General features: G+C 38.8%; 2 protein-coding genes across 7 annotated transcripts in view; one reads left to right on the forward strand and one right to left on the reverse strand.

The window, feature by feature from the left end:
* KCNG2 (potassium voltage-gated channel modifier subfamily G member 2) overlaps positions 1-13,679 on the reverse strand; it is a 423,062-nt gene that overhangs the window by 322,157 nt on the left and 87,226 nt on the right. For 2 of the 6 annotated variants that reach the window (XM_077270042.1, XM_077270039.1), the window contains one exon: positions 9,158-9,303. The exons of 3 other annotated variants lie outside the window; for them this stretch is intronic. The gene's annotated coding sequence lies outside the window, so the exon portion shown is untranslated. Of the gene's footprint in view, positions 1-9,157; positions 9,304-9,900; positions 9,953-13,679 lie in introns of those variants that run through there. One more of the 6 variants, XM_077270040.1, reaches the window with a different exon arrangement.
* The window catches only part of LOC143782527 (uncharacterized), a 504,307-nt gene that overhangs the window by 72,274 nt on the left and 418,354 nt on the right, over positions 1-13,679 (forward strand). The window lies entirely within an intron of this gene.

Raw genomic sequence — 13,679 nt, forward strand, 5'->3', positions numbered from 1 at the left:
CATGCTGAAAAGAAACTTATGGGTTTCTAGATCACAGAGGATAGAAATCTTCACGACACATATCTCCCCTCATGTACAGTGCCAGTGACCCTGTCACACCACATAAGCAAGAGAAATTGACTGCACACTCTTATTTCAGGTTATGCAAAGCTTTTTATTTTCAGCAAAGAGATGTGCAAAATACCAAAATTTTCTGGAAGATGTGTGGCAGAAGAAAATTGGACATTTGGACCCTTGCAGGGCATTTTCTCACAATGTCGCTAAGAACTAAATGTTTAGCAGGCGCTCCTGCCCCTAATTTTGCTTTGTCTAAAATAAAAGTGTGTGGCGAATTTCTGTTGCCTTGGTCTAGTGGTTAGACACCCCACTCCACCAGCACCTCCAACCTTGACCGGGGATATGCCAAATTTTCTACATCTACATACACACATACACAGATGTATAGACCATTCCGTTGGTAAGAATAGAATAGGTAAGAGCAGAAGGCCCACTACAGTGGCATGTAAAAGTTTGGGCACCCCTGGTCAACTTGCTTAACTGTTCACAATAACAGAAATTTTGAAGATGAAAAGATCTCTGGGCAGCACGGTGGCTCAGTGGTTAACACTGCAGCCTTGCATCGCTGGAGTCCTGGGTTTAAATCCCACCAATGACAACATCTGCAAGGAGTTTGTATGTTCTCCCCGTGTTTGAGTGGGTTTCCTCCGGGTACTCTGGTTTCCTCCCACATTCCAAAGACATACTGATAGGGAATTTAGACTGTGAGCCCCCTCGAGGACAGTGATGATAATGTATGTAAAGCGCTGTGGAATATGATAGTGCTATATAAAAATTATGATCATTATTATCTCTAAAAGGCCTAAAGTTAAAGATGACACATTTCCTTTGTATTTTAGGCCAAAAACATATACAGTGTCATTTTTCACATTTTAAAAATTACAAAAAAGAAAATGAGCAGATACAAAAGTTTGGGCACTGTCACACTGACTATACGTAAATATGGAAAGGGGCCCTGCACTGTCTCTAGGGCTGGGACTCTAAATAGCCATGCTCCCAAAGGTACATCTAAAAAGTGAGGAAGTTTGGGCCACCAGCCTTACTATTCTCCTGTTATATCGTAAACTGTCCCCTCCCCCAGGAGGCCTGGGACAGAAATGCTTATGTATAAACAAGCAAGACAAACAGGGATAACAAAAAGCAACTAACATACAAACCACTTGCCAAAGGAAGAGAGGTATATAGGGAAAGGTAGGAAAGTACAAACCAAATAGGATTGGACAATGAAGAAAGCATACTCCCAAAAACAGCATGCAACAATCTCCAGCAGTAACAACGATCTCCAACTCAGCACAGCGACTCCAAGGAGCTAGGAAGTAAAACTTTCACTGGCAAGGAAGAGAAGGTCTTGCCAAATTTTATAAGGAGAAGAAATGACCAGGTCAGGAACAGCTGTGAGAGAAATGGTTGTTTCCTTCAGCACCAAAGGAAAGGAAATCCATCTAATATCGAAACACAAACAGGCTAAATGGAAGAGCTGCGATTCACAATATGCAGCAATGTTCTAACCTCAGATCTCCTAGGACCCACTTGTAAAACAATGGGGAGACAAAGAGCGCAAAAGGGTCTTATCCACGTTACACAAAGGAGAATATACACCAAATTTGCTCACCTGGTTAGGATGAGATTAGAGCATGTAGATAGCGGCTGCTGCAGATCCACAGGTCTTCACCGACCAGAGAAAATAATGTCTTCAAAGGGAGATTTGTAGTTGAAATTCTGCGCTGCCGCTAAGATGAATTTCAGGAGAGTATAGTTGATTCACAGTGGTTTTATTCAACGCGTTTCAGGGGTCTCATGCCCCCTTCATCAGGAAATACCACACAGAATATACAGGCATCACAGGTATAAATAATTTTGCTGGGTTAAAAAAATGAGCTCCACCAGGTCAGATGACTCAGTGTCAAAGTTCAATGATAACACACAATTAACAATTCATACGATTAGAGAGGTGTATATAATGAAAAAAATACAATGACTTCTTTTATATTTCTAGACAATAGTTCAAAATTTGCAACATTAAGGAGGAAAAAAAACAAAAAACAAAAAAAACGATCTCTATTTAAATGGACAAGGACCCACTTGTGACAGGCACCCTTGGAGACTTCGGTGCTTAAATAACTTTGACCAAGATTTCAAATTAATTAACATGTTAGAGTTATGACTTGTTCATTATCATGGTTAGGAAAGGACAGGTGATGCAAATTTCTCAGCTTTATAAAAACTCAGCCTCCTCCAACCTTGTGTCAAAAAACAGAAGCCATGAGTTCTTTTAAGCAGCTGTCTAGCTCTTTGAAAATGAAAATTGTGAAAGCCCACAAAGCAGAAGGCTATAAAAAGGCAGTAAAGCGTTTTCAAAATGTCCTTTATACGTTCGAAATGTAATTAAGAAATGGCAGTTAACAGGAACAGTGGAGTTCAAGATCAGGTCTGGAAGACCAAGAAAAATTTCATTGAGAGTGGCTTGTAGACTTGCTAGAGAGGCAAATCGGAACCTTCGTTTGACTGCAGAAGACTTTCAAGATTTATCAATTTATCAGAAACTGGAGTTGTGGTACATTCTTCTACTGTTCAGAGACACCTGCACAAATATGACCTTCATGGAAGAGTTGTCAGAAGAAAACCTCTCCTGCAACCTCACTATAAAATCAGCATCAGAAGTATTCAAAAGAACATCTAAACAAGCCTGATACAGTTTGGAAAAAAGTCCAGTGGACTAATAAGTTTTAAATAGAACTCTTTGTCCACAATGATCAAAAGTATGTGTGCAGAAAAAATGGCACAGAATTTCAGGAAAAGAACATTTTGTCAACCATTAAGCATGGGGTGGAACAATCATGAAGTGGAGTTGTTTGGCAGCCAATAACATGGGAACATTTCACGGGTAGAGGGAAGAATGATTCAATGAAATTTCAATAAATTCTTGATGTAAACATAATGCCTTCTATAAAGAAAGGCTGAAGTTGAAAAGAGGGTGGCTTCTACAAATGGATAATGATCTTAAACATACGTAAAAATCCACAATAGACTACCTCAAAAGGCGCAAGCTGAAGGTTTTACAATGGCCCTCACAACCCCCCCCCCAAAAAAAACAAACCTTAAAATAGCAATGCATGCAAGACGATCCAGGAATCTCACAGAACTGGAAGAATTTTCCCAGGAAGACTGAATGAAAATTCCTCAAACAAGAACTGAAACACTCATATCTAGCTACAAAAAGCATTTACAAGCTGTGATACTTTCAAAAGGGGGTGCTACTAGCCATGCAGTGTGCCCAAACTTTTGCATTGGCCCATTTTCATTTTTGTAATTTCTAAAATGTAAAAAAGTGACTTTTTTGCCCTAAATACAAAATAATTTTGTCATCTTTAAGTTTAGGCCATTTAGAGATAATTTCATCTTCAACTTGCTTAACTGTTCACAACAACAGTCATTTTGACCAGGGATGTCCAAACTTTTTCATGCCATTGTATGTGTTGGTAATGTAAGCTGTGCCAGCAACTCTAGGTTTCTGAGAGGGTTTAATGTGACTGGATTTTAGGTCCGGGTTTTTTGAGTAATCAAGAGAATCTGACTGGGAAAAGCTGATCCTATGATCCAGTCCAGAGTTTACAGGCCTATTAACAGCAGTTGAGTTAGCTTAGCAGTGTGGAGTGTGTTGAGGCAGGAAAAAGACAGAGTGGCTGGTTAGTCTGGTCTGCAAAGAGGTGTGCTGGAGCCAAAATAGAAAGGTATTTGTTTGGTGAATGCATTTAATACAAGTGTGAGCTGCTGCTGGGAATCATAGAATGTTAGAGATGAAAGGGACCTCAAGGGTCATCGTGTCCAACCCCCTGCTAATGCAGTGCAGGATACCAAGGTTGCTGAATCTGCCACATTTATATGGTTTCATTCTACCTGAAAAAAAATAACGTTTATGTTATCTATTGACATTGAAGGAAGGCTGTTTTTTTTTTGTTTTGGAGCTGTAAAGTTTATGATGGATGATAAACTACATGCTGTTTTGATATAAAACCCTGTGACACGTATATCCAAGTAGCTACCTGAGCATGAAACCCTACACTAGGAATACACTCTAGTGGAAACCTGAGGCTGCATTTAAAGCAAACTTGTCAGCAGGATTTTGCTAAGTAAACTACAGACAGTGTCAGGTTGTCACTGGTAAACTGAATAAAATGATACCTGGGATGAAGAAATCAGTCTAGTGGTTCTTGTGTAATCAGTTTTAGTGGTTTTCAGCTAATGATATGCCCGTGCTCCAGTTCATGACTGTAATCAGAGTCTTATCTTCCTGCTGTATGCCATAGAAACCAAAAATAGACCTGCCCACAGGCCGCCCCGAAGCACAAATAGTCTTTCTCTATGATGAGCAACATCTTTGTGCTTCAGGGCGGCCTGTGGGCAGGTCTTTCCTTGGTTTCTCTATCCTAGAGCAGGAAGATAAGACTCTGCCTACAGTCCTGCCCTGGAGCATGAGCATCTCATTAACTGAAAACTTTTAACACTGATTACACAAGAACCACAAGACGGATTTCTTCATCCCAGGTATCATTTAAATCCACATAACAGTGGCAACCTGATAGTGTCTGTAGTTTACTTAACAAAATCCTGCAGGTTTGCTTTAAACACAGCGAACAAGACATATAGACATGCGACTGTGTAATGATAACAGCAGTCACCAAAGAAATTTAGATACTGAGTATTGCCACTTATATACAGGAGTTTTTGTTATTTAGCAACAGTTGAAAACATATTTTTACCATTTCATAGCAAACAATGTATATCAGCAATTATTCAGGAAACCTGAGGGACCCAGATCATACCGTCCCTACCCCCCCCCCCCCCCGTGATGTTTTGTCATGTCTTTCAATAGATTCACTTTACCTTTTTACTATGAAACTATAAAAGACAAAATATGAAAAGTAATCTTTATTGCTATTCAAGATACCAAATATCAAGTATTATTACAGTGCAACAATATTTCTAGTCCTTTGACTGAAGTAAAGAGAGTACTAAAGATTCTGATGATGGTATTAATCCATATTTAGAAATCATTAATTATAATATTTTGTCAATAAACTGGGACAGATTGTCAAATTGCCAATGTCATTTTCTCAGGATTAATGTAAGTTATTTGAGTGCACAATCGTGCTAATGGAAACTACAAAACTACTTGTAAAATAAAAATAACCAGAAGGCTGGACAACAAAGAACAAGACATGACAGAACAGCAGGCTCATCCATTAAGTAAAGCTTAGGCACAGTAGACATAAATAAATGTGGCCATGGATTTGATCCTTGCAAATCTTACACAGATTAGATGTTTCTTAGGAACGATTACGGTTAAATGAAATGATCTGTATGTATACCAGAAAGATTGTGTGCTTTGCTTAAAAGTATAAACTGTATGACACATGATGGGCAAAACAATCAAAACCCACTATGTTAATCTAGCCAGATAGGTAATAACAAAATGCATAAGCACGTCATGCAATTAATAAATATATACATTCAAACTACTATTGCTCACATAAAAATGTAAGATACTCAGTTAATAATTCTTGATTATAAACTGTATGCCATTCACCAAAAAGGTGTACATCGTGGAAGGGACCTAGCCTTCCTAATTCACCTCAATTTGTGTCTAAAAGCTTCATTTGTAAGGGACAGGATCTTGTATGCTGATTTATAAAAACAAACATCTAATTTTGAAAGCATTCTTGTTTGCAGCATTGTTTCCCACACCAGACCAGAGGTGGCCACATCCTCCAATTCAATAAAATATATTGGCCATGGGTTATGTGCACCTATGCATTAACTTTTACGACAAAAGTGTTTGTCTTCTCCATACATGTACAGATGCGCTTCATAAAAAATAGAATACCATCAAAAAGTTAATTTAATTCAGTTCTTCAATATAAAGTGAAACTCATATTATATATATATATACACAGTATATATATATATATATATATATATATATATATATATATATATATATATATATATATATATATATACACACTGCTCAAAAAAAATAATGGGAACACTTAAACAACAGAAAATAGCTCCAAGTAAATCAAACTTCTGTGAAATCAAGCTGTCCACTTAGGAAGCAACACTGTTTGACAATCAATTTCACATGCTGTTGTGCAAGTGGAATAGACAACAGATGGAAATTATTGGCAATTATCAAGACACACTCAATAAAGGAGTGGTTCTGTAGGTGGGGAACACAGACCACATCTCAGTACCAATGCTTCTGGCTGATGTTTTGGTCACTTTTGAATGTTGGTTGTGCTTTCACACTCGTGGTAGCATGAGACGGACTCTACAACCCACACAAGTGGCTCAGGTAGTGCAGCTCATCCAGGATGGCTTATTACTGTGCCAAACGAGTACAAAATCCCGGCACTCAATGAAAAATAATTGTAATTTTTATTTATTCATATATTTCACGTAAATCAATAACGTTTCGGTCTCCCGACCTTCATCAGACTACAGTACAAAAATTAAAGAGAAAACATGATATCATAACTGCTGATAACAATTCATGTACAATTTATCATAACAGACAATGTCCCAATTAATGTCACTGCATTTCATTATGCTATAATGGATCACGTTCATAAGCAAGATTCTCTCTCATATAACCACATAGTAATAAACAGCAAAAATAGAAATAAAAATGAAAATAAATGAACATATATAGGTCATGAAATATCAGTCCCTATTCCTTAGATACCAAGATAGTCCCACTAAAGAGAGTAACGAAGGCAATGAGCTTACCAGTAAATGCAGAAACAGAAAAAACCGACCCGCTGTATATGTGACTCCAGTTGGAGTTCTATGTAAAGAAAAAGTGCAAAATAAGAGAAAAGACCCATAAGTAGGAGGGCGTAAATAGAGGCATACTAAAGGTGAGCTTACCGCAAAAAAGTCAGATGGTAGAGATATGTACTGACCGCCAACAAGCGGCTTGTGGAATGCCTGCATACCCATCCCCTATTGCGCCCGTTTTAAATAGTTCCCAGTCCGGAAGTGACGGTAAGAAAGTGCCTGGACCGCTCAGTGAGACGCAAAAGAAGACGGCGCCACCGGAAGTACGTCACCACATTGTGTCAGAGGTCACATCACCTCTGTGGAACGCAAATATGGAACGCGGAAGTACACCGCCGATCTGAAGGTGAAGAACAAAGGTTCCAATCCGCGGTGAATCGGGATATTCAGCACTGGAGCGTGCAGATCAGGTAAAGTATAGTGTGAAAATAGCATCAATTCGCCGCCTAAAAAATAAGGAAAAAACAATTAAAACTCATATAATAAACATACAACTGGTATTATATTTCTATATTTATTAATATAGCAACCATCACCCTGATTTCACTTTATATCATGGACAAATATAGTGCCACCCAAATATTTCATTTTACGTATTAACAGGACATGATGAATAAGTCTGACCTTCAAAAAAATTATTCAAAAAAATTTATTATTTTTTAGGCGGCGAATTGATTCTATTTTCACACTATACTTTACCTGCCCTGCACGCTCCAGCACTGAATATCCCGATTCACCGCGGATTGGAACCTTTGTTTTTCACCTTCAGATCGGCGGTGTACTTCCGCGTTCCATATTTGCGTTCCACAGCGGTGATGTGACCTCTGACACAATGTGGTGACGTACTTCCGGTGGCGCCGTCTTCTTTTGCGTCTCACTGAGCGGTCCAGGCACTTTCTTGCCGTCACTTCTGGGCTGGGAACTATTTAAAACGGGCGCAATAGGGGATGGGTATGCAGGCATTCCACAAGCCGCTTGTTGGCGGTCAGTACATATCTCTACCACCGGACTTTTTTGCGGTAAGCTCACCTTTAGTATGCCTCTATTTACGCCCTCATACTTATGTGTCTTTTCTCTTATTTTGCACTTTTTCTTTACATAGAACTCCAACTGGAGTCACATATACAGCGGGTCGGTTTTTTCTGTTTCTGCACTTACTGGTAAGCTCATTGCCTTCTTTACTCTCTTTAGTGGGACTATCTTGGTATCTAAGGAATAGGGACTGATATTTCATGACCTATATATGTTCATTTATTTTCATTTTTATTTTTATTTCTATTTTTGCTGTTTATTACTATGTGGTTATATGAGAGAGAATCTTGCTTATGAACGTGATCCATTATAGCATAATGAAATGCAGTGACATTAATTGGGACATTGTCTGTTATGATAAATTGTACATGAATTGTTATCAGCAGTTATGATATCATGTTTTCTCTTTAATTTTTGTACTGTAGTCTGATGAAGGTCGGGAGACCGAAACGTTATTGATTTACGTGAAATATATGAATAAATAAAAATTACAATTATTTTTCATTGAGTGCCGGGATTTTGTACTCATTTGGGATATAAGGGTTGGTTACCCTTTTCCGCGCACCTTACCTACTGAAGGAGTGACGTGTCAGATTATATAGACTGTATTTTGCCTTTTTACACGAGCACCTTTGCTTTCTGATACTTTTATTTTTTTGAAAAAACTGTTTTGGACTTATTTGAATTTTTTTGTCCTTGGATCTATCATAATTTAAGTGGATTATGTCTACGATTGGTTTTTCTTATAGTGAGACGGAAGTAGCTAATATTGTCTCACAAGTCACAGCATCTAGTGAGTTCCTGCAAGTCTCAGGTAGTGAGTTCAAATCACGTGACCTGGAGAGAGAATCCCGACATTTGGTCAGTCTAGAACTCCATAGCATTACCATTGCGGAATATATCAAAACCCAACGTATTCCAAGAGGCCTACGTGTATCATTACGACCGACATTATTCCAGGACAATTCAGAGTTCTGCTCTAAATTTGAACAGATACTGAATAAATGTTCGGTAGATCTGATGACTTTAACATTGGATCACCTTAATAAAGAAGTTAAGAATAGTCAAGAAAAAGTCTGCAGTGTTGAAACGCAGTTGAAAGACTCATTACCAAAGGAAGAATTTGATACAGTGAAAACTCGCACAAAGGAAAATGTGGACAACTTTAAGAAAGAAACAGAGAAACGAAAACGACAGAAATTTATACGTGATACTCAAGACTACTTACAGAAAAGAGTTTACAGATGGCAAAGATCCTCCTTCTGTCGAAATTATCGGAGTTACAGGCACACAGATGGATCTTCAGTCTCAAGTTCGGACAACGAACGTGCGGACTACAACCAATCTTTTTTAGGTTCCGGCCGGAAGCACAATCTAAGAAAAGGACGAGGAGGGGGGGCCAGTGCTTTAGACATAAACCGTCATGTCATGAACACGAGATCTCAGGTAATCAGTCGAATCTAGTTGTGAATATATCACAAAAATCTCTTGGCGGGTCACAATTACGGTTGTTACAGAAGGGCCTGTCCTTTTGTCCAACGTATCGGTTTAACTCTTTCCAATTTGATATTGACTTACAGAGATTTTATAGAAATATACGATTGAAAGCTTATTTCTCTGAGCAAATAGCAGTCACCACGAATCCATTGGCGAATCAAATGACACCCATTAATTTGAAGGATCTAGGTTTAAAAGTACGGAGTAATTTTTCTCCTCCGAAAAATAATCCACCAGTGGAAACATTTATTACACTAATTGAGAGAGAAGTTTCGGATTATCGTAAACATATCATTAGAGGTGATCTTACTTATCGATCTAATTTAGAACCAGCTGAATATATTGCCTTGAAAACACTCATTGAGGATAAAGTTACAAAGCCGGCTGATAAAGGGGGCGCGATAGTGATTATGGATCATTCATTCTATCGCTCAGAAATTTTATCCCAACTAGCGAATAGAGATGTATACTTACCACTTACGAGTAATCCCACGTTATCCGTTAGGGATAAAATAACATCAACCCTAGAGAGAGCATTATCGTCACATATTACAGACAAAAAGACTAAAGAGTTTCTAACGAATGAACATCCAATCACTCCTGTTTTTTATGTATTGCCTAAAATCCATAAGAACCTAGAAAGACCCCTGGGAAGGCCAATAGTAGCGTCAACAGACTCAATTTTATCACCATTGTCTATTCTATTAGAGGTTTTGACACCCCTGATCAAGAATACACCGGCTTTCCTATTGGACACAGGGGCTTTTTTGAGTGTAATTAGGGGATTAGGCAAACTCCCAGAGGGTACTCTTTTAGTTACTTTAGATGTTAATAATTTATATACTTCCATAGAACACACAAAGGGTATCAGAGCGACAGAACGACTCTTAAAAGACTCCCAAAAAGATCCGAAGGTGATATCTTTTCTATTAGATCTATTACAACTTGTATTGACCGAAAATGTCTTTTTATTTGAGAACACTTTTTATGTCCAGGTACAAGGCTCGGCAATGGGGTCCAATGTGGCCCCACCTTATGCAAATTGTTTTATGGCTACCTTCGAGTCCGACTATATATATAGTAATGCACTTTATCAATCCCATTGCATATTGTGGCGTAGATACATCGACGATGTGTTCTGTCTGTGGAGGGTATCATGTGAGAGCTTGTATAGATTTTTTGATCAAATTAATGCAGTATGGCCTGAACTTTCTTTCACACTAAATGTCATGGGGAGACTAGGTGGGCAAGAGCTAATAACCCGGGCCCCTGCAATTTCCCTCAGACTAGGGAAATCCTGACTGACCCTCTACCTAGAGTTTACACTGATGGTGTGCATGTCTAGGCCTTGACCCTCGCCCTGTCTCCTGTTTCAACCCTAGGCTGAAACCACTGCCCACCACCCAGTGGAAAGATAATACACCAATACCCACAGTTAGCACAGACAAGGATAACGGAAAATATACACCACGCCGCAGTTACTCAGGAATACACTATAAATGCGCAGGGCAAAATAAATACAAATATAGGAAGGAGTAAATAAGACAAAGGGAAATACACAACCAGCAACGATACTCCAACTACTAGCTCACCACTCCAGACCAAGATAACAATGCACAAGACAGAAGCTATAATCGGCGACGCCCAATGTTCAGGAGAACTATTTAAAGGCAGTGGGCATGGCCCAGCTTCCAATCCGAGCATCAGGTAAATTAACCCCGAACCAGCTAGATAAAATCTAGCCGACGCCAATGAGCACATAGTGGTCAAAAGCGGAATTACCGCTGTCTGTCGAACGACCTGGTCTGAATAGCGTCCGACATGACACTAAATTACAATTCTACTAAAATCAATTTTTTGGACACCATGATCATTCAACAATCTGATGGTACATTAATGGTTGATCTTTATGTTAAAGAGACAGATCGGAATAACCTTTTACTCTATCAGAGTTGTCATCCTAGAGCCGTAAAAAAATCGATTCCCTGCTCACAGTTTGAGAGAGTACGTAGAATTGTTAGTGATCCAAAACTATGCTCTCAACGTCTAAATGAAATGGAGGAGAAATTCTCACAGAGGGGCTATCCATCACGTACATTGCGGCAATGCCGAAATAATGTAAGTTCAATTAGAGAACCAAGATCCTCTTCAAGGATCGCTTTTGTACACACTTTCCACCCGTATATGTATAAATTTCATCATAAGATCCGTAAACATTGGCACATTTTACGTGAGAGTTTTCCGGAAGTACCTGAATTTCAGGTACCTTTTCTGCCATGTTTCAGATGGCCGAGTAACCTGAGAAATAAGGTTGTAAGGGCAGACATTGGTTCTCGCTCTAATATTTCGCGTCAGACTTTCTTACACACACCGCGAAAAGGGACTTTCCCTTGTTTACAATGTGCACAATGTGCGAATGTACTGAAAGGTCCAAAAATCTCTCATCCCTTAACGGGGACTGATATTTCTATACGGGGCTTTTTTACGTGTAATTCTAAGCAAGTGATATATGCCATAAAATGCCCTTGCGGTAAAATTTATGTAGGTGAAACTACCCAGGCTATTAAGGACCGCATCTCACATCATAAATCGGATATCCATTGTGGGAAATATCATCTCCCTATCCCGTGCCATTTCCGTGAAGCAGGACATTCAGTTACACAACTACGGTTTCTAGTACTTGAGCAGGTCTCTCTGAATCGGAGAGGAGGTGACATAAATAAAAAACTTCTCTATAGGGAGGCCTTTTGGATACATTATTTGCAGACTCTAGAACCCAAAGGATTAAATTGGGATTATAATCTCACAGGTCTTTTCTATTAAGATCTTTAATTTTATATGGGATATATAAATATGGTAATTTTGATTGATTTTTTTTTGTTCTCCTTACACTGAGGCTGGCAAATTAAAAAAAATTTTAAATAATTTTTTTGAAGGTCAGACTTATTCATCATGTCCTGTTAATACGTAAAATGAGATATTTGGGTGGCACCATATTTGTCCATGATATAAAGTGAAATCAGGTTGATGGTTGCTATATTAATAAATATAGAAATATAATACCAGTTGTATGTTTATTATATGAGTTTTAATTGTTTTTTCCTTATTTTTTAGGTGGCGAATTAATTCTATTTTCACACTATACTTTACCTGGTCTGCACTCTCCAGCGCTGAATATCCCGATTCACCGCGGATTGGAACCTTTGTTCTTCACCTTCAGATCGGCGGTGTACTTCCACGTTCCATATTTGCGTTCCACAGAGATGATGTAACCTCTGACACAATGTGGTGACGTACTTCCGGTGGCGCCGTCTTCTTTTGCATCTCACTGAGCGGTCCAGGCACTTTCTTGCCGTCACTTCCGGGCTGGGAACTATTTAAAACGGGCGCAATAGGGGATGGGTATGCAGGCATTCCACAAGCCGCTTGTTGGCGGTCAGTACATATCTCTACCACCGGACTTTTTTGCGGTAAGCTCACCTTTAGTATGCCTCTATTTACGCCCTCCTACTTATGTGTCTTTTCTCTTATTTTGCACTTTTTCTTTACATAGAACTCCAACTTGAGTCACATATACAACGGGTCGGTTTTTTCTGTTTCTGCATTTACTGGTAAGCTAATTGCCTTCGTTACTCTCTTTAGTGGGACTATCTTGGTATCTAAGGAATAGGGACTGATATTTCATGACCTATATATGTTCATTTATTTTCATTTTCATTTTTATTTCTATTTTTGCTGTTTATTACTATGTGGTTATATGAGAGAGAATCTTGCTTATGAACGTGATCCATTACAGCATAATGAAATGCAGTGACATTAATTGGGTAATTGGGACATTGTCTGTTATGAAAAATTGTACATGAATTGTTATCAGCAGTTATGATATCATGTTTTCTCTTTCATTTTTGTACCGGAGTCTGATGAAGGTCGGGAGACCGAAACGTTATTGATTTACGTGAAATATATGAATAAATAAAAATTACAATTATTTTTCATTGAGTGCCGGGATTTTGTACTCGTTTGGGATATAAGGGTTGGTTAACCTTTTCCGCGCACCTTACCTACAGAAGGAGTGACGTGTCATATTATATAGGCTTATTACTGTGAGCTGTGGCAAGAAGGTTTGCTATGTCTGTCAGTTTAGTGTCCAGAGGCTGAAGGCACTACCAAGGAGATAGGCCAGTACACCAGGAGATGTGGAGGGGGCCGTAGGAGGGCAACAACCCAGCGGCAGGACCACTACCATAGCCTTT

This window comes from Ranitomeya variabilis, chromosome 6 (genome assembly GCF_051348905.1).
Source record: "Ranitomeya variabilis isolate aRanVar5 chromosome 6, aRanVar5.hap1, whole genome shotgun sequence".
In the NCBI taxonomy this organism is placed as follows: Eukaryota; Metazoa; Chordata; class Amphibia; order Anura; family Dendrobatidae; genus Ranitomeya; species Ranitomeya variabilis.